Genomic DNA, 23,214 nt, shown 5'->3' with positions numbered 1-23,214 from the left:
TTAGATAAAGAAAAACAAACATAACCTTTTCAGCTGTTTCTCACAAGAGAAAAAGAAATTAAATATTTGATTATAATTGTTTTAATGAGCTCTGATTCAAAATGATGAAGTTGTAATGGTTTGGGTAAAAAATATTCTGTTAATGAGCTTTTATTTCTATCAAAACCCACAAAATATACAACTCTCCAAGGATAAAGTTTAGTGGCAAAGCAGTGTTTACTTTCTGAAAATTAAAGTCCCTAATATTTATCTGCTTTATTTGCAACAAACATACTTATTAGTTATTGGTATTACCGTACAAAAGAGATGTGTTCAAAGAATACAAACAAAATGAAGCAAATAGACATGGAATATGTTTATGTTACTAGTTTTCACACTGAACTTGGCTATAAGGTAAACTTCTATTGTTTAGGAATCTCAGATTTTTTTTTAAATAATTTATATCTCCTATTCTAATCATCGGCACAAACAGAGTAGTCAAAAAAGTTCCTCCATGTGAAATGACCACATCCATCTAAAGTAGAACATTATAAACTGATACTTGTTTTGAATATCCACTGTCACTTACTAATGCATGTTCCAAATTGAGCACTCTCTCTAAAGGAAAGTTAAATATATGGTGAGCAGATGTCTATCACTGATTGCAACTTTTTAATATCACAAGATAAAACAAAGCAATGTAGGAATTAACATTCAATCTTATTATTACAAATTATGAAAGATTAAATCTGGCCAATTTAATTTATCTGGCATATTAGAATTCTAAGTAGTTGTCAACGAGTAACAGAAAAGAAAGATACCATTGTGAAGGGTTAATGAAACACATTCTATTTAGGTGATTAGGAAGTTTGGTAAGACTGCCATTGAGGGTCATTGATTTGTTAAGTTGTCACTCTAACATTGCAACTTCAGACTAAAGTTCATTCTTATCAGTGGAGAAAAATGCTTTGACTTTTGAACTTCTACACATAGTCGATTCAATTTAACTTCTAAGTTTCAGCTGGCTGATAGCAATATTCTACTTGATATAACATGCACATACACCATCATCTCTTTTATCTGGCTTTGTAGTGTGAAATAGAACAACTTGGGAAAATGTTAAAAAGAAAAGGAAGCCAATACCTCAAAGATTCTCTCCTTAACCTGGTTAGTTTCTTTTCCCCTTGTATCTCAGTTTCACAAATTTAGGCATACCGTAGAACTCCTTGTTATTGTAAATCTTTAGACACTGAAACAGTTTACTTACAAACCTAATATATTGCCAATAAGCTGGCACATATAAGAGGAAAATTTATTTGTTGATTCCTGTAGGTATATACATTATAATTCATATGCAAAAACAATTAGAAAATAGACTTATCTATTCTTTAAATGCCAGATAAGGGATAATAGCAAAAAAAATAATAATAACAACAGCTGGCAGTTGTTGATTGCTTACTTTATGCTACAGCCTATTCTGAGCACTTTATATATATTATCTAATTTCATCACCACAAGAATATTATGATGGTAGGTACTATTTTAATCCTCATTTTACTGGTGAGGAGCCTGTGGCACTGAAGAATTAAGTAGCTTGCCTAATGTCAACAGCAATTGTCAAATCAGAATGATTTAATAGAGGGAAAGATTAATTGAGGGGTTACAAGGCAATCAAATTAATCTTATAGTTAGTTTATTGAGCTGAAAATGAGTTAACAAAATGATGTTTCCAGTACATGTTTTTTAACTGTTTACTACATATATGAATCCATAGATATTATGTAGTGTGTGTTATATTTCTAAAAATTACAAAATAATAATCACTTATTTGTTCATTTAACAAACATTTATTGAGTCATTACTATCATCTACCAGGATGTTCTAAGAACTGGGAATAAGATAATGAATTTCCTGCCCTCATTGAGTTTATATTCTAGCATTATCCTATCATACATATCATTCAGCAACTTGCTTCTCTCAAAATTGTGTTTGTAGGATTAATCCATACACACATAAATTAAGTTCTTTTACGTTTTCAGTTTGTATACCATTATATGAATATACCACAACTGACTGATTGATTGATCTCACTGCTCATAAACATTGAGATATTTATCAGTTTCGTATTATTACAAGGGATGCATCTGTGAACATGTCTTCTTGTATATACGTGTGAGAATTTTTGTCTGGTGTATATATATTTTTGGTTCTCACATTAAAGTAAGTTTAACATTTTTAATTCTTTTTTTGACTCACTGTCTCTTACCTCCATGGATGGTGCTGTGTTTTACTGTAACCCTGGTGACAAGACGCCCAGATTCCCAATAAGTGCTCTTGAGACTTGGTACCTTGTCCAGCTTCAAATGTAACTAAGCCTCTTGGGATTTGGCCATCAGGAGAAAGAATATATTTGCTTTAATTCGAGTGAAAGTGAAATTGTACTTGAGAACCCATAAATGTGAGATTCTATGAGAAAGAATATAGTGGATCTTTCTGAAATCATGGCTAGAGAAGGAACACTTACAGAGAAAGCAGGTCATTGTATTTACCATCTGAAAGAAAAACATATAAAATGTGGATAGTTTATAATTATTTTTAATGTCCTTTTGATTTACCTGTGTGTGTTTAGAAGGAAATTTCAATTTCAACGTTACAGGTTAATTCAACTAATCGGGCTACTTCTCAGGTAAATATATTCTTTAGTCTTAATCTCTTTGTCAATGAGTTTGAAACCAAAATGTATCTGCTTCTTATTTTCCCCAAAGAATTTTTGTTTTAGTAATAGATTTCTTGTGAAACATATAGTCATAGACGAGTGGATTTTGAGAGTTTTCTTCTTGTTTTTCAGTAAACAATATACTCTGAATTCTGACTAAAAAGGTTTGTTTTTGTTTTCCTCTGGCTTTTTGTTTCTAGAGTTTCAATGTAGGTTGTTCACATTAGACATGAGGAGCAAATTTGGCCTCACATCTCAGAGTTTTAAATAGTTAAAGGCACTGTGCTTTGGAATTAAATTTTTCATTCTTTTTTTCTTATCTGTGAACATTTCTGGAGTTTAATTCTTGGCCATTTCTCTTTCCTTTTTGTCTGCTTTCCCTGGATCAACTGTGACTCATGGTTGTGACTTTCACTTCCATGTTGATGGCCCTCCTCTTTAAAGAACTTCTTCTATTTATAATTTGGTTAGGTTCCAAAAGGTTGGTTTCAGTCTGTTTGCAAAGTGACACTTAAAATGAGTAACTGCTAACACCCTCTGATGGTACTAGGCAGAGCTGATTGTTTTTTTCTCCTCCTCTGGCTCATAGCCTCGTTTGAGTCATAAGAGAAACCGTTGTTTCATTTACCCCAGCTTCAGAGCTCTACATCTCAACTGCTTTTGGGACTTGCTCCCTTGATGAACTGTCTATCTCCTCAAACTAAACAAATTAAAATTTGAGATAATTTTCTTTCCAAATAATCTATGCCTTTCTCCGTTTTAAAAAAATGATACCATTGAAGTCACCAGAACTCCGAGTCTCTGAAACATCTATACTTCCCCATCACTTTCATTTCATATATTCATTTACATTAAATCTTGTTGATTCTTCCTCTAAACTTTCTCGGAGGTCTGTACACCCTTGCCATTACCAGTAGGAATAAACTTGTTTCAAAACTAATCATCATGTGCTTTGAAGATTATAGCCTAGTGCTCCCTGTTCTCAGTCTTCCAGAGTTACGGTTTAATCAAGTACTGCCACTCCACTCATCTTCCTACAGGGCCAGCTTGATGTGCCGTCCTTGGCCCAGTAGCCTGCACTGACCCACAATTTACTGCTAGATAAAATTCAGACTCCTCAAGATGGCATTGAATTACACAATAATCTGGTTTCACACTAATAGCTAAAATTTATTTTCTATCTTTCCAAAGGGAATCCTGCCTTCCATCAAATTAGAACATTTCCTCACAGATGCAGCCTGCACATTCCCTACTCCAAGCTTTTACTCCTTCTGGTACTGGCCCTGGATTGCTTTTTCCTCTTTCCTCATATAAATCTTCTTGATAATGCAAGATCCAAGTTAAGGCTCACTGACTCTTGAAATCCTTCTTCAACATCTTCAGTTTTCAATGATACCCCACTAAAAAATTTTTTTATTATAAATGTAACACAAACTTAAAATAGAAGATTTCAAAAGTCCAGAAAAACTTCAAAAAGTTGAAAAAAATACACTACAATCTCTTCTAACGCTGTCTTATTTACTTTGACTTTCATCATTTTTTGGAGATTCTCCTTTGGAGCTTCAGATATCTCTTATCACCCGGTTTCAGTCTCACACCTTCAATTACATATAGAAGCTTTCCACTGGGATGGACACACTCTCAAACGACTACTACAATTTGGCGTATTTTCTTCTAGTCTTTTTTTATGCATTTATACGTGTTTAATACTTATAGCATATTGTTAGGTGAAACTTGAAACAAAAATTTTAATGGCTGTGTAGCACTCTAACGTATAAATTTGCCTTATATTCCACTATAATTATATATCTTTAATTTTAAATATTAGTTATTTCTTATTATAAACCATTCTGGAAGAGCATTTTTAGATACAAATCTTTGTCCACTTTTGGATGATTTCTTTTTTTTTTTTTTATAATTCTTTTTTAATAATTTTATTTATTTATTTATTTTTTCCCCCCAAAGCCCCAGTAGATAGTTGTATGTCATAGCTGCACATCCTTCTAGTTGCTGTATGTGGGACACAGCCTCAGCATGGCCAGACAAGCAGTGCGTTGGTGCGCACCCGGGATCCGAACCCGGGCCACCTGCAGCGGAGTGCGCACACTTAACCGCCAAGCCACGGTGCCAGCCCCTTGGATGATTTCTTTATGTTAGTCTCCTATAAATGGAAATATTGGGTTCAACGTATGAGAATTTTATAGTTAAAAAAGTTCATATTATCAAATAGCTTTCAAGGAAGGTCTTACTAATTTATAATCCCAAATCAAGATTCTGTAAGAGTGCCTGTATTTTTTGTAACAAAATAGTGACTTAATAGTTTGTTTTTTCTAATAAGAGTTTAAATGGTTACAAGTTGTATAACTTTAGGAAAGTCATTTGATCTCTCTAGTCCCCAAGATCCTCTATAAAAAGGAGATAACTATAGTGTCTACCTCACAGGTTTGTTCTGAGGCTTTATTGTACATAAAATTTTTTGCATACTGCCCAACATAAAATACCTAGTTAATAAGTGGTAGTTATTAGGATTATAATTGCCTGTATATTACACAAATTATATATTATTTCACTTATATTCTTTTACTTTAGACTTCATACATTTGATAGCAAAAGGGAATTTCCCAAAAGGTTTCTTTAACTTAATGCTAAGAACTTTCATATAATAAAAATAATTTTATAAAAGGAGTCAAAAAGTAAACAACATTTTTAAATGTAGATACCCCAAACAGTAAAACAGAGACCCCCCCTTAAATTATCACAAGTTTCATAGCTGTATTGGCCAGGCTGCATTTCTTCTCTCCCTTGAGAAGTCTCCAAGCCTCTAGCAGCACCGTCAGTCCGTTCCTCTCTGCTCTTCTCATAGTAGCTCCACACAGAAGAACGCGCAAGTCCTAAGATGCTTCTGTTAAACTTCAGTGGAAGACCAGAGGGAGACACATCTGGGTTTTGTGGCTCCTAAAGCTCATACAATTTTAGAATACTTTTTAAAGGAAAATAATAAAAATCATAAATTAAAAAATTGCCAGCATCCCTGCCAGGTCCTTGCAAGGGGATGGGAGGAGCCCTAAACTTACTAGCTTCATGGAAAATCAACTACTGCTCCTTGGCATGCCTCACCACACTTGGCAAAGTACCTTTCACACAGTAGGTGCTCAATACACATTTGTTGACTTGAAAAGGAACTGAGACTTGAATAGGAATTGCAGAATTATCACAGACGCTTTAATATTGTATAGATAAAAGTGTTAGCTGCATTCACAGTGATCCCCACATAGCAGTGATATAGAAACATAAATCTGCTGACAGCACGTTAAATATAAAGGACAAAACCCACCGTTGATTTTTCTTGTGATGCCCATTATAGCCCCTTGATCTAGAGACTACAAAGATCACACACCCAGCTCTGACAAAACTTACCTCATTCCTGCCAGCATCACAACTTGAGATATTCATTGACTAGTTTCTCTGTTTATGTTCTTACTCTCTGAAGTTATTCTGGTGGAAATGGAGAAGTTGCTGCCAGTTTCATTGACAGAAGGAAAACTGACCACAAATTTTAATCATAACTAATGTATTTTAATGGTTAAAGCAAAGAGACTTGATCTCTTCAATAAGGAAGCTACTCATTCCACCTCTTTTACCAATTTGGACAACTGATGATTAAGAGTCTATGAGATCATTCCCAGCCAGTTAAAGCCTTGTCACTAGAAGTAAAAAATAAAAGAAAAAATATTGTTCCCATGTATTACGAAATCTCAAGAGGTGAGGTCCTGTTTTAAGTTTTGATCGTCAAAGGACAACAGCAGCAGAAAAAGTGAGGTGACTAGTGCTTACTGGAATATGCTAAATGTGGCTGTTAAAAAGATCAAACCCCTTTAAATCGAGGAGTGTCTGTTTCTGCCTCAGGCTGCTGCTGCTTTCTAACCATAAATGCTTCTTACTTTGGAAAATAAGGTTTCTGCAAGCTACCCTGCTACTGTCATCATGGCTCTAATTATTACCCTTTCATAAAGTCCACTTCTGTTTATTCCTTAACAGAAAGAACTTCAGATCAGAGTCTGGATCGGCGTCTTTCACAGCTCTGGAACCTCTTTTTCACCTGAACACCTTGTTGAGAACTGTTTAGGAGCCCGGCTTCCCACTTGCTATACAATAAAGAACAAAATGTTCCCGGCAGAGTAATTCTACTTAGGAATGGATAGATTCTCACATCCTTAAATTCTGAAAGGTACACGAGATGGTCTGCTCTAAACAACAGGTTGCCATGGTTACATTCTTCTGTGGCTCAGATGGGGATAGGGGCCAATTATCAAGTTTTGTTTGGTTGATTTTAAGTAGTTTGTTACCTGGATACTCAACAAATAAGAAAACAGGGGGGAAAAAGACTTATTTTCTTCTTCCCTAGAAAGGAAACAGTCACCGTGGAAAAAAAAAAGCCCTCAAATTTCAAACAACAGGGCCGGCCCCGTGGCTTGGCGGTTGAGTGCGGGCACTCCTCTGCCAGTGGCCCGGGTTCGGGTCCTGGGCGCGCACCGACGCGCTGCTTGTCCGGCCATGCTGGGGCCGCGTCCCACATACAGCCACTAGAAGGACGTGCAGCTGTGACATATAACTATCTACTGGGGCTTTGGGGGAAAAATAAATAAGTAAAAATTAAAAAAATTTCAAACAACATGGTAAATTATTTAGCTTAGTTCAAGAGTTGCTAAACTGTTGACTTTATTTAGAGACTAGCACAGGCCTGTGAACCGAGATAGCTTTAATACTACGAATTGGAATTTTTGTTAACTCTGTTGATCCTATAACACCAGCTTTAAATAATTCTCCTCCTCTTTCCAAATTTGTCTGGTGCTTTTCATATTTGTCTTTGTGTGTATTTTAATAGTTACTCCTTTTGTCAGTTTTGCTGCTTGGCCCTCCCCTCCCTCCTGCGGTGGAAGTGGGATTGTTAATTAATGATATTCCAGAGGCAGTTTCTGGAGTGACTATTGGAAAACCCTTCTTAATTAACAAAATGATAAATTCCCCACTGCAGCAGTGCTGCAGCGAAGTTCATCTCTGTCATTCAAAATCCATGATTCTAAAACATCCTCCGACGTTTTGGTGAGGATGTTGGGCACTTAAAATCTGGATATTTTATCAAAGTTTCCACAGCAAGCCGGAGAAGGAAAAATGAAGAGTGAAAAGGAGAGACAAGAACTGGACAAGATTAAAATGCTGTTCTGTCATTGTAATAGCTCACATGGGCACTGACAGGAGAGCATTTTAATTTTGTCAAGTGTGTCTACTACTCATTTATTCCATCTCCTGCTTGTTATCGAAGTCTCAGATTAAATGTAAAGATATGAATGTATTGCCATAATAAATTTATAAGTGGATATTTAAAGAGCAAAGATTTGAATGACACAAATGAACCTCGGTGTAGCAGTAAAGTGGATAGGATTTGCAGAAAGATGCCACAGAAGTCAGAAATGACTGCTGGAATAGCCTTAATTAACAAAAAAAAAAAAAAAAGAAAGAAACACTTGAGCTGCATGAGCCACCACAGAAGGTATCTAATGTGGAATTAGGCTTACTTTACATTATTTATGCCATTTTAAAATAATCTAATAAAAGCTCTAGAAAATCTGATTAAACTGTATTATTCAAATGTAAGGCAAATACTTAGACAATGGAAAACTAAGCTGTTAAATTTAGGGGCACAAGGTAAGATTCTAGAGAAAGTTAAAGCAGAATGTTATTTAAAAAGTATAGATTTATTTACAAAATATCTATAAAATACAATTTATTTTTTGAAATTGTATTTTGTTAAGGGAGTAGTAATCCCAATACAATAAGCTGTAGAGAAACCACTTTCTAAGGATGCCTTATTTTCCTCCCCACAAGGGGCTCGGTGTTTGTTTATACAACACAGCAAAACCACATAACCTGAGACACTCCCGTGGGGTTTGCATAACATTGGTGTTCCTAATCAGAGAGAAAGTGATGTAAGGGGGCACCTGGCTTCTCTTACATGATGTATGGTGAGCAGCCAGAGCGCAGGGCTGGGAAGAAGCAAGGGAGTTAAAATGAGGACACAGGGATAAATTATTTGACATGAGCCTGAGCAGACCTGACTTTTGTAATGACGCTCAAACAGCAGATAACCCTGAAGGCAATCCAAAAAAGAAGAATAAGGTGGTCATGCTGGCAGATATGAAAGGAGATGAGTAAGCTTTTCCGAAATGTCTGAGCCACTATTGAAAAGCATGTCCTTCGATTGTGACCACCACTTCTCTTTTCTTCTCATGCCCGCTGCCTTCTGGCTAATGCAAGGATTCACTTTTGCTTATCCGCTTTAGCACAGAAAATCCCAGTGAGGGTGAAGTTATATGGACTCTAAGGAAGAGGGAAAGAAAAATGCACATAAAAATAGCAATGGACGTTTCAGAATAATAGCATGAGAAGGACCTTGTTTGGGTTGGTTTTCTGATTTTATCTAAATAAATATTACTTTCAAAATAATATCTGATTTGGAGGGGGGGGGAAGTGAAAAAGTTCCTCACGTAGCCTCAGACCCCGTGTTTTGTTTTCAGTTGAGAAAAGACACTACATCTTAGGAGCAGTTCAGTCGATTAGTTTACTACTAAAAAATTACTTACAGGACTAATAAAACTCATGCTTCTAGTAGACCACTTCAGTGAGTTGGGGTGAGGGGAGAACATTGGACGCTTTAGCAAATGACCAACTGCAACAGATTTTATCTAATAAGTAGACTGTATGTGGTAGATGCTCATACATAGCATCTATATATAGCTATATGTGGTAGATGCTCATATATAGCATCTATCTATATCATACATAGCATGTTTCAACACGTTCAACTCTCTGTCCTCTTATCTTTCTTTGCTATTTCTTCATAGTCCCATCCACCCAAATATTATGTTTACTTGTATACATATGTCTATTATCAGTCTCTCCTTATGAGAATGTAAACTCTATGAGAGCAGAGATTTTGTTTTATTGAATGCTATATCCCCTGCAGTAGAACAGTATCTGGCACATAGTAAGAAATAATAAATATGCACACATATACGTATGAATTTAACATGCATACATATATTTGTCAGATGAGTGGATGATAATGTTGGCTGATATGCACGAAGATAAACTGGTTTACTGAAAGAAAATATGCATGGGGAAATAATTCCAAAAATACAATTTCCAACACAGAAGTTACTTATATTTCATATGCTATTGGCTTTTCTTTTCATTTAGAATTTTTTTCAAAGGAGTTATTTTAAAATTATTTAGTTAATATACCAATCAATGCAGTGGGAAAAATACCAGAATAAGTCCATTGTACATATAAATATAACTCTTAGTTCATTAAATTTTTTTTTTTTTGCTTTCCAATCAATATTGAAAAAAATTTATTTCAGAAGAATGTTCTGAGATAAAATGTGTATGAAAAAAGCTAGGCTCATTTCAGAAGTGTTTTATATTCTAAAAAAATAGTTCAATTTACCCTAATTATTGAACAGCAACTATATTTCAGGCAATTTCTTAGGCTTTGGTAATACAAAATTAATGTCATGTAGTCTATGAAGAATGATTTGTAAAAATAGTGGTTTATGCTTTTTGAGTTTTATATTATTATTATTATTTTTTTTTTTTTGTGAGGAGGACCAGCCCTGAGCTAACATCCAATGCCAATCCTCCTCTTTTTGCTGAGGAAGACTGGCCCTGGGCTAACATCCATGCCCATCTTCCTCTACTTTATATGGGACGCCGCCACAGCATGGCTCAACAAGCAGTGCGTCGGTGCGCACCCGGGATGCGAACCGGCGAACCCCGGGCCGCCGCAGCGGAACGTGCGCACTTAACCGCTTGCGCCACCGGGCTGGCCCCTTGAGTTTTATATTTTACAGAACGTTTTATATATTTTCCTCATTTGATTCTCACAGCTATTTCTAAAATATGTTGTTACCCTTACTTTTCAGAGATTTTAGAGGTTAAGAGACTTGCCTAAAGCCTCACAGCTGGTAAATAATGGACGTAGAAATTAAATTAGATTTTTTTATACCAAACTTAAGGATACTTCCCTCCTTCCTTATAATTTATGTTTTTAGGCAACTTCATGATTTAAAATATAGTTTATATACATTATCCAATTTAACACTGAAAACATCCCTGTGGGCACATTTTACAGAGAAGGCAAGTGTGCTTTATAAAAATCCCCCTGACATGGTCAAAGTTACATAAGTCATTTGTGGCAGAGTCAACTCATGAATTCATGATTTTTGACTCAAAAATCAATGCCTTTTACATTGTCCATTTGACCAAAGACAAAAGTTCAGAAGTATAATTACTCTCAGATTAAGAACAAATCAAGAATAAAATAAAAGGAAAAAACATTGAATTTTCAAATAAAAATTGAGAAATTTACTTGATGAAAAAAACCTCTGTCAGTTAATTAGGCAGCGAGAAATACGTCTACAGTTGGTAAACCTCCAAGTGTATTTACATTCCATAGGATATTACTTATCTATTTACTATTGTTTATTTGAAAATTATGGCAGTTTATAGAGTGATGTAAAATTAAAAATGGCAAAATTTAAAAGTGGACATTAAATAAGAAATAAATAAAGTGAGGACATAAAGCTAAACCGTAAATTATGGAACAAAAGGAAAAGGGCAACACGTGGCGTCACCTGTGCGGGGTGGGCCACAGATCAGTCTAACTCAAAAGGGAAGTGTGATCTGTTCCACAATTCACTTTATTCAAAATATAATGACAAACCAATGACTTAGAAGAAGCATAGATTTCTTTGAAATAGGTCAGAAAGAAATTTTTTCTGAGGGTCTTCATAAAATGGCATCATACAATGTCGTGAACATTTTCAGCAATGCTCTTAGAATTTTGCAAAGTTGCTTACATAGTGTCCCTCCACATAGGATGAATGCACCAAACCAAAACACAATTCGTAAAAGATTTTCATTGGCATTTATCAGGCTGTTAGATCTCCAACAAACATCAAAATCATGAAGCTGAAGAAAGAGTCTATTTAATATAAGAGTTCAAATGTTGAGTAAATCCGTATGAGCCTATTTCCTCTCTTTGGACTCCTCCTCCTGAAGTAGATTCTTCTTGTTAAGGGAATTTGGTGGGATCATGTGATTTCTCCTAGGGCAATGCTTTTCAAATATTTCCCTAATACCTCCAATGGTAGCTATAGGTGATAGTGAGGAAGTTGGCGGTAAGAGAGTAGAATGGAGGAGAGAACTATGTGGGGGGTAGAGATAATAAAAAGGGAACTCTAACTCTCGCTCATGAAAATCTATATTTTAATATTATTATTATATATATTTCCCTAATCCCTGAGCAAAATTGATGCTCCTGGAAGATGTTGGCTTATTTATGTGACTTTGATGAGTCCCCAGCACAATGTCCTGTGCTCCCAGGATTATGAGTACCTTGGTTTGATAAACAATCCCTAAGGGAATTGTATTCAGGCAGAGGCAATTTATATCTCCTCGCTGTCTTTTTAAGTTATAAAGTATTATGAACATAAAAAATTATAAAGATTAATGCAAAAACACCCAGATATTTATTAACCAAATTTTAAGAATGTTAATATTTTGCTATTTTAGCTTCAGATCTTTATTAAAATTACAGGTAAAACCGATGGCCCCCTTGCAGTCCTTGTCGATGCTGCCATTCCCTTCCCACCCTCGGGCCACCACTCTCTTGAAGTGAGTCTGTATACTTTCTAAAAATGTTTCCCCCTTTTTTCCTTTTACTACTTATGTATGCATCTTTGAAAATACAAAATATCTTTTGTGGGTTTAAATATTTTTACAGATGGAATCATACAATATGCAGTATTCTGTAAATTCTTTATTTAATTCAACATTATGTTTTCAAAATTAATCCATTTTAATACATGTAGATCTGTTTTATTAACCTTAACCCTTTATAGTGTCCCATTTAGAAATGTACCACCATTTCTGTATATCATTATCCTACTGATGCATATTAAGTTGTTTTCAATTTTTCTCTATTACAAAAAAATGCTGCAATGAACATTGTCTGTCTCCTTGAGTGTATGTTTAGATTTATTTCTAGTGTATATGCCTAGCAGTGAGATTATTGCACCTAATCTATATACGTCTTTAACTTAATGAGATATTGCCAAATTGTTTTTCAAAACTGTACTCTTGCCTGCATTGTATACTAGATCTTTCTTTACCATACTCTGACCGACTCTTAGCATTCAAATTTTTTTGGTCAATATTTTGGGGGTAAAATGTTATATTATTCTTAGTTTGAATTTCCCTGATTTAAGTGGAGGAGGTTGAGTATATGTTCATATATTTATTGGTCATTGAGCTTTTCCCATCTGTGAATGTTTGTAATTTTTGCCCATTTTTTCTATTGGGTAATTGCAATTTTCTTATCTATCGTATTTTATATATGCTGGATACTTTCTCCTTGTTTGTTATACAGGATACAATTATCTTTTCCAAGAATGTGTTTTGAAATTAAATGAATGTGTCTTTTAGCTAGGTTTATGGAATCTTTTGTTACAGCATAGTTTTAAACTTTAATATAGTCAATTTACTTTTTTCCTCCCTTTTGTGTTTCCTATTTAAGACATAATTCTTCTTTACTACGGCCTTAAAATATTCTCTAAAATTTTCTGCTAAAAGTTTTAAAGTTTTATCCTTTACATAATAGTTTCTTAACTAGCTAGCTGTTTGGAATTGATTTTGTATGTGGTGTGTGGAGGAATCCAATTCCTTGTTCTACTTGATTTTCCTATCCATAGAGAACAAGAAATTGTTTTCCCTGTAGATAGCAAAATGATCCAGCATTTTATATTAAATATTTGTTCTTTTCTCACCAGAGTGCAAATATTTAGCTATATAGAAAATTACCATTTATGTCTAGGTACATTTCTGGGCTCTTGATTATGTCCCATTGTCCAGTAAGCCCCTCCTTCTCCTCTTCTTTCTTCTTCAAAATTGTCATTGTTATTTTCAGCTCTTTACTCTTAGACACAAATTTTAAAATCTGTTTTTCAAGTTTCATGAATAGTCTTGTCTGGTTTGAGAATCATATTAACTTCATGAAATGAGTTAGGTAGCTTTTCCTCTTTGCAAGTCTCTTGAACAGTTTTCATAAAATAGGAATTATTTGTTTATTGAAAGCTTTGCAGAATTGTTTCTAAAATTGTCTCTGGTTCATATCTTTTTCATGGGAACTGGTTTGGGATTAGGGATTTATGTTTTTGAATATTCACGACCCTTAAAATTTTTCACTTATTCTGTAGTCAATTTTGATAATGTATATTTTTCTAGAAAAGTAAATATTTCTTTGAAATTTTAAAAATGTGGTCATTTGTTTATAGTATTATGATTTAAAAATCCCTACACTTTCAGTGGTTATATTCATCTTTTTTTAAACTTTTAGTACTTTTAACTTGTTCTCTATCATTCTCTGTCTGTCTTTCTGGATCAGTCTTCTAAGTGTTTTTTTACTAGTTTTTCTAATGTATAAACTTTCATTCATAATTTCTATAATTTTTTCTATTTCATTAACTTTTACTACCTTTATTTCTTGCTTATTTCTTTCTTTGATTTTACTCTGCTCTTTTGCTGATTTTCTGAGTTCTAAGCTGATGATTTTGAATCATTCTTATTTTTTAACAAATCTATTTCAAGTTATAAACTTACCTCTTAATTTTGAATTAGATGCATTCCATGAGTTTTTTTTTTAATACAATTCTTTCATTGTCACTCAATTCTAAATACTTCATAATTTCCCCTTTACTCTTTAACCAATGCATTATTTGATGAATTACTCTTTATTGTATGCTTTATTTAGTTTATTTTTTAACCTAAGAGCCATTTAGAAATGCATTTTCAGTTTCCAAACATATACTGCATTGTATTTTTATTATTGATTTCTTATTTAACTATGATCAGAGAATGTGGTTTGTGTAGTAGTGATTTTTTTAATTTGTTGAGATTTCTTTGTGACCTAACACTAGATCAATATATGTAAAAGTTTCTATCTGTGCTTAAAAAGAATGCATGTTTTATATTTTAGGGAGTACAGTATTCTAAATATATCTTATAAAGAGAGTCATTTAAATGTGTTGTTCAAATTTTATATATCTTTTTACTTTTTTGGTCTGTTTGTTTTGTCAGTTTCAGACAGAGGAATGCTAAAATATTCCATTTTGATTGAGGTTTTGTCAGCATTTTTCTTGTATTTCTGTAAGGTTTTCTTTTATCTAGTCAAAGTTATCTTTTTAGGCATATGTAAGGTCAGTTATAATATTCTGTTGGTGGATTGTTTTAACATTATGTAAGTTCCCTTTTTATCTTTATTAATGCTATTTATCCTTAATTTTATTTTGTCTGCTATTGATCTTGCTGTATCACCTTTGTTTTCTTTAATATTTACTGTGAATTAACAGTATACCTTCTCTCTGAGAAACTGGCACATTCTCGCATTTCTATAGCCACTGTCTGGGGTCCTAATGCAAACTGGGATACCACTCAGCACCATGATATTGCCGAGTACAAGATTTCAAATATTGCCTCGTACAAGATTTCAAATATTGCCTCTTCCTGATGCCATGACCCCACTCTGGATGCGAATTGTGGATAGTCTCATTCAGAGTCAAGTTCTGCATTTGGATTTGTTCCTAGGTTGATCCTAGATTCTTCTTCTTGTGGCTTACTGTGGAAGTTCCTGGATGGCTTGCAGTCAGCCAGGGTGAAACCCAAGACTTTTAAACATCCTGCAACCAATATTTACTTTCTCTCACTTGGAGTAGATTACTAAGGAACCGCAGAATAATGTATAAGAGAAACTGCAGATTGATTATACGAGGTTTAAAGTGAAACTTCCCTGAAGAATTTGGAAATGAGGGAAATGAGACTGTCCCTGGAAAGTTAGACTAAAATTTTTACATCACTGTATTAAAGTTGGGAAATATTAAATTAGTTCAAAGATACCCCATAGCAAACTGCATCCTGAATGAAGATATTAAAGAAAAAATGCATCTCAACAATAAGGGGACTAGTCAGCCCTGAAGTCTAGGGAAAGGAAAGTCACAGAGGGAAACTTTGGATGTGCCCATGCGGCTTTCCCAAGGGAGGGAGCCTTACTTAGCTAAAGCACTTTTGAGCTGTGTAGTCCCATTTGCTAAACCATGATTTCTGAGGAAAAGACTACAGCGTGTTGTAGCAACAACATTCAAGTATTCCAAACCTCATAGAACGACCGTCTCCATTATCTACAAATGGAGACACAAGACTCGCTTGTCTTGATGCCATTAAACACTGATTTAGCTCACTAAATCCTCTTGTTCCAGGTCCACGCTCACTGAGCAAGCTCTTGATTATTATTTGGTTTTCCACATAGGTCTGCTTTTAGGGGAGAAAACTGGCTGGTCATCTGGACATGAGTATTCTGATTGCTGAAGTAATAGTATTTCTCACCGTAAAGTCATAACTTAGTATTCTGATTATGATTTTGCATCCCATATGTCTTTTCTTTTAAAGCAATACTGCCTATAGTGAAGGAAGGCAGAGCCTTTTGATCTGGAACATAGAGCATCATTTCTTAAATGGTTGTATAGTTTTCCATTTTACTATACTTCAACAAGCATGTCGTTAATTTAGGATGTTCACTATGTTTTGCTATACACATGTCTTTTACATACTGTGTAAACATGTGCAATGATATCAGTAAGAGAAATTTAAGAAGTTGCTCCCTATGTTTCTTAATTTTAAGAAAGAATACACCTGTCATGTTCACGTGAGTATTCTGGCACATGTGAAATTGCACTGCATTGGTGTTTATATCACACAGTAAATCTATATACCATGTCTATATCTATAACTATATGTGTGTAGGATGTTATTTTGCGTTGGAGCTTATAAAACAGTCTCATGACTGATTCAGTGGGGGACTTAACATGAATCTGCCTTGGAGAGATGGATTTGCTTTCAGACCCTTAAAAAGTTAAGTATTTGAGCCTATAAGTCTGCTAAACAAGTCTAACTTGATTAAGGAAAATTCTCAAAGACAATGTATGTAACTTGAGGTTTCCAGTGAGAACTTTCCCAGGTGATATTCTGACATCACTATGTACTTTAAAATGTGTACTATCCCTTCTATTATTTATTTAAGTGGCTGACAGAAAAATTTGTAAAGCTGCCTAATCCTCTCACCATAGTTTATCTCCTAATACTCTGACTCCTGTACAGCTTTCTGACTTTCTTCTTAATCCAGAGATAAAGAATGGCTCACATAACTCCCTCATCATTTATTGTGACTGTTCCCTGGCTATACTTCTCACTCACACAGTCTTTGAAATCTACCTGGTGCACAAGGACTGCGGTTGAATTTATTGCCTGGCACTTTCCTGAAGACTACTATTCCCCTTCAATCCCCCTAGCAACAGCCGAGGCAACCATTTTCATATAATGTACTTCTATTCACTTTACCACAGTTGATTGGTCCAAGTTAGATATCTTACCCAAGGTAGGCAATCAGAGGGTTTGAATATGGACTTATTTTTTTTTTTTAATTTTTTTTATTGGTTTATAACATTGTAAAAATTTCAGGTGTACATCATTGTACTTCTATTTCTGCATGGACTACATCATGTTCACCACCAAAATACTAATTACAACCCATCACCACACGCATGTACCAAATGATCCCTTTCACCCTCCTCCCTCCCCCCTTCCCCTCTGGTAACCACCAATCCAATCTCTGTCCCTATGTGTTTGTTTATTGTTGTTATTATCTACTACTTAATGAAGGAAATCATATGGTATTTGACCTTCTCCCTCTGACTTATTTCACTTTGCATTATACCCTCAATGTCCATCCATGTTGTCACAAATGGCTGGATTTCATCGTTTCTTATGGCTGAGTAGTATTCCATTGTGTATATATACCACATCTTCTTTATCCATTCGTCCCTTGATGGGCACTTAGGTTGCTTCCAAGTCTTGGCTATTGTGAATAATGCTGCAATGAACACAGGGGTGCATGTACCTTTGCAAATTGGTGTTTTCAAGTTCTTTGGATAAATACCCAACAGTGGAATAGCTGGATCAGAATATGGACTTATTTATACCTAATACATTCTAGCTTTACTCTGACCACTCTTTATAAAATGAAGAACTTGAAGGAACTTTTTAATTTCAAATGACTTAGGAAGCAGAGAGAGCTGGTCTAGCCTGAGATCTTGACAAGAATAAACATATGGGTAAAAAGAGTTATGGGTAATGAGAGATTAGGAGACAAGATTTCCCGAATTACCTATGGCACTTGAATCCTTGATTTTAGCATACTTCTTCCTGAAGCTCAGCTGCGTCCCTATTCTTGAGTTCCTTTATCCTTATACTAAATTTTGCTTTCTTTTCATGAAGTTAGCTTAAAAGGTTTTCTGTTAGGACTATATGAGGAATCACATGTTCCATTCTATCCTCTTCCTATTACTTTGTCTTGACTACAAAGCTCTGACTATGAGTCAAAATTTTCCTCCAAAGTCTTCCAACCCACTTACCAAAGAATCAAATTCAAGGTGGTTTATCAAATGTGAAACTCTTTGTGCTACTTGTGAAGCTATTTATTTCATGAAATGACAACTTGATCACTTTCACTGAAAATTAATTTCTATGTAAAATATTTTGATGTGTTTTATTTGCATGGATTTTTTAAAGTAAAAACTACTCACCTGTTAAATAAATTGAAACAATACATTTTTATCTATTTCTATAATGTATATGCGTATGTATGCACACACATACATGCACACACACACACGTATTTTTTTTCTCCTAGGCTAGACTTTCAACGAATTTTGTGTGAATTTTAATGTTCATGGCAAAAACTGAAGCTTTTTTCCACTTAAAGAGTTACACTCTTACCTTTTAATTTTCCCAATAGAGTTTCACAGAATTCTTTTATAGAAGGAAAAAAATCTCTTCTCCTTTCATTTTTATCTGTACTATAAATGTCTATTTAGTTCCCATGGAAATGCAAACTCAAGTTTAAAATATCTGCGGGCATGTGTTTGTATATGTGTATGAGGAAAAGCATGCTATGAGTAAAACCCCAGTCATGCGGGCTAATATTCTGTTTCTGACAATGAGATCAAATGAGTTTGCCAAGAAGACCCTTTCATCCTCTATGGAGCAGACTCAAAGGGATAGAGATGTTGGAGTTGAAGCAGTGTAAGAGAAGGTTCTCTAGAAAACATGTAGTTTATTTGAATTATCTTTATGCATTTTCTGAACTTTTCATTCTGTGAAGAATTATATATGATTTCCTTCACTAGAAACTTCAAAAAAATAAAACCATTAGGAGAACAAAGGCAGAGCCAAGCTGATGGCTGGCTTAGGTCTCTAAACAGACTCATGCCAAGCTGTGGACACTGCACAGATATCAGACCTCTCCCATGAGGATGGGGTCCCAGCCCTAAGAGACTCACTGTGAGTGTCTGCAATCTTTAAAAGCTGCAGGGATTCCATGGCCATAGTATCCTGTCCTGATTCTCTACCAGAACTCCAACAGCTAAAGAGTCTTCCCAGATAGAGCTCTGTCTACTATTTCTATGACTTCTTTCAGGGAAGGGTAGCATAGCTAAATTTAGACATTAAGCTCCAGCAAGGGTCACAGAGCAATTCATGTCATCAAGTAAAAACACTCTATGTGTGTTGACAAGAGTGTCATCGATATAGATGAGGATGCCACTTAGTATCTTGTTTTTGGCCCTACGTTACTTATATTCATTAAAATTTACAGGCATTAAGTTGGTAAAAAGTTCCAAGCAAGAAAACATGCCGCATTAATGTACTTGTTTTTGATACCTTTGTTTTATATTTGAGAGAACAAAGATATTGTTGCCTTGAAATATTTAAAGACCAAAAAGATGATTGCTATAGGAATTCCTCTTGTTTAAAACCATATTTTATAGAATCATAAAAATCTTAGAGATTTCAGGTCATGTAATCCAAATAACCTTTCCAAAACAGAGATATATTTCAACTTCCCTAATTAATGTCAATGAACTTTGGCTTTCTTACCTCCAATATCAGGGAATTTAGCAAGTTAGAAAGCAGTCTATTCCGTGGATGGCTGGCTTTAACAGAGAGTTTCCTCCTTAGAGTGAGTTATTCTTATTTTCTGCATAATCAGGTATGTGTTACTCTCATTTGACTAAATATCACAAATTGTTACAACACCACTGATGAACCTAATCATCCCAGGTGTGTAAAATCACGTAGGCGCTGTATTTTCAAGAGAAATGAAGAAAAATCAGCTTATTGCTTTTGGTTAAGATCCTCGTAAGTTTATACTTTGAGCACCAGTGCACCAGAATGGAGAGGAATGATAGATAAAAATTGATTAGACAAAGTTTAGAAGACCTTGCCTTTCTCAAAGGTAAGCAATCCAAAAAGCAACATGACAAATGGTGCTGAAACCATGAACTTGTTGTATCCGGTGCATCTCCAGACGAATGGAAACAAACAAACAAAATAAGACTAATTGTGCCCCTGTGCAAGGGAGGAAAAGGAATCAAACTCACCGGATAAAATTCGAGGTTGCTTCAGATTCTCACTTCACCCATTCTGCTCTATCTATGAAAGACAAGTATGGAAAAACGACCAAACCCCTCTTTATCCTTTAAGATCCATCAAAATTTAATTCTTCTCTTCCTTTTTTTATGCCTTTACCGACTCTACAGAACTTCTCACTCCCTTTTTGTGTCCTACTATATCCTGCACAAATGTCTAGCACAGCACGTGCAACAGGATTGCATCTACTGGCCAACGGGTTTAGCAGCATCAACCAGGTTCTAAGAGTTCCTTGATGGCAGACACTGTGTCTTAGTCAACTCTAGACAGATGGGAGCCTAGTTCCTGACACTGAGGAGGTACTCAATTTATATTTATTGGATGAAGTAAGGAAAGAAGAGAGAACATTCTCTTATTGCAACACACTTATTCCTCTTTCTGAGCAGCAACGTTCTCTCAGATAGTAATTCACCTTGGTTGGCTTGAACTCTGAAGTTCTTCCTGCCCATCTGTTGCTGAAATCTTGTCTCTCAGAGCCCCAAACATAAGAGTATGAAACGTGACTCAAATTCGGTAAGTAGGTGGATCCTAGAAGTAAGGATATATGCTTCATTATAGCTTGTTTTATAACTCTCTTTATGGTTCAGAGTGGCAAAATAGTGAAAGAACGATACAACACATGGTATATAACCATTACTGCTGAAGCAATTTGAATTGCTTTCTGTGAGTACACTGTCACTGATCTAATTTTTACTAAATGTTAAGCAGGTTTCTGTGCTAAAAATATATAGAGCTGAAATAGTGGATTAAGAAAGATGTTGTTCTAAATCTCATCTTGTAATTTTCATTTAATGGGTCTAAATTCCTTGAAGTCTCAAACTTTAAAATTGACTTGCAGAGATCTTAAGTTATGGCTCTGAATCCCTTTGGAGGAGGTGCTTATGAATATTAACTGTACCTTAGGATGCGCTGTATTGGTACAAGACTCATTTGAGCACAGAATTAGTGAGAGGTGAAGGATGAATAATGGGCTCAGTGTGTGAAGTTTAAATATTCGAAAGAACAGACTCTGTACGGTATTGTAAAATGTCTTGTAGCTTCATTTCTGATTTTGAAATGTTACAGTGCTTGCTTATTGTCACAGCATGATCTTCAGCACAGTTGGGTAGTGCTTTTATAAAGTAATCCAAATGCATGAATGTCAGAAATACCTTTGAATATTGGGGACTGCATCTTTAAGGAGTACATTTGTCATTAAACAGCCTTTTCCAGCTAATGAATTTCTCAAGTTACAAGAATAATGGCCTTTTTAATCTTAGCAAGAGTAATTAAACAGACATTTGTTATTAATGATGTTGTTAATGGCGGAAGATATTGAATTCTCACTTTATATATCATATTGCTTGAGAGTTATTATTTTGAATATCAGACATATGAATGTCTGACGGTTTTAAAAGTACAACATCTTAAGAGCATTGTAAAGTACTAATTATTTAAAATAGAAAAAACTGCTGTAACTTTTATTATTACCAAGAAAACTAAATATTTCCAAACTGAAGCAGAACTAACACCTAGGGACAGATAACGCTTGCTTGATTAGTTCTAGTCATCAGTTGAAATGGTATTTTTCTTCTCTTGAGACAGACATGTAGCAGCCCACAGCTTGGGAAAGAATTACTTACTCCAAGTCTGCTTCAAAACAGACGGGCAGATGATATTGGCTGATTACTCTGTGTCCATTTCCCTTTCCTAACAGGTCCTCAATTCTGTTCAGAAACCCACCCTATCCCCAGCTTCAGAAGGGCATCCTAATTAATTAATTCATCCAACAAATATTTACTGAGTGCCAATTATGGCCAGGCACTGTTCTACGCCCTGAGAATATAGCTGTGAAAACAGGAAAAAAGCAAAACAAAACAAAAATATCACAAATAAACAAAAGAAATATACAAAAAGACAAGAATCCCTACCTACTATGACTGTGGTTAATGAATTAGTCAAGGTAGAGCCAATCAGTCCACAGCATCCCCCAGTGATTCTCACGGTCCAGTGCCAGTGGTGGGCATGTGGGCCAAACAGCCCCAATCAGACTAGAGAGCAGGATTTTCATTTCTGCTTGGGGAAAGAAAATTTTTTTTCTCTTTCCATGTTACTAGACATAAACAAAGCAGTAGCCAGGCCCAATTGTCACTGGCAGCCATTTTGTGACTATGAGGGAATCCAGGCTTAGGATGAATCAGAACCTAAGGACAACCATGAGAGTTTCTACTGCCTGCTCTAAAAGTATCTGGACAGATATACATTTTTAAAATTAAAATTAAATACTTTTGTGGCATAAATGAATGGCTGTGTTCTTTATTACAAGCATATGTGTGACGGCTTGATCTTAATGCCATTGAGGGCAAATAAAAGATACTTTGGGAATTTGAGAATCGGGGTAAAGGATATATTTACAACAATCATATTGAAGGAGCTGCAAGGATGAGCTAGCATGCACTGATAGGAGCCAGGGGATTGGATTTTGAGGGTGCTTGATCAAGGGGGCCAGGATATAAGACTGGATAAACAACAATTCATTAGCTTAAGGGCATTGTATCTTCCCATGCGATTTAACACCTTGTCAAGGACTCCAGGGAAAGAGGAACACCCATTGCTAGAGTGGCTCTTTGAAGCCTGGAGACAGTGATGGCCCACACTGGGTAAAATAAAATGCTTGATTTGCTGTGGCAGGTAGTGGAGGAAGGGATTAAAAGACTCAGGCAAGTGGGCATGCTGGAATGCATATATTACGTGAGGTCAAAAGACCCGCCAGTGGATTGTGTTGCAGGGAGGACCCTGGGACATTCCATTCACCAAGGCCATCAGAAACTCCTTGGTGAGAGGAGTATCAGCATCTCTGAGAAGTTTAGTGGTAGCTTTTCTGT

The sequence above is a fragment of the Diceros bicornis genome, chromosome 1, assembly GCF_020826845.1.
Source record: "Diceros bicornis minor isolate mBicDic1 chromosome 1, mDicBic1.mat.cur, whole genome shotgun sequence".
Lineage (NCBI taxonomy): Eukaryota > Metazoa > Chordata > Mammalia > Perissodactyla > Rhinocerotidae > Diceros > Diceros bicornis.
This window is presented reverse-complemented; position numbering follows the sequence as displayed.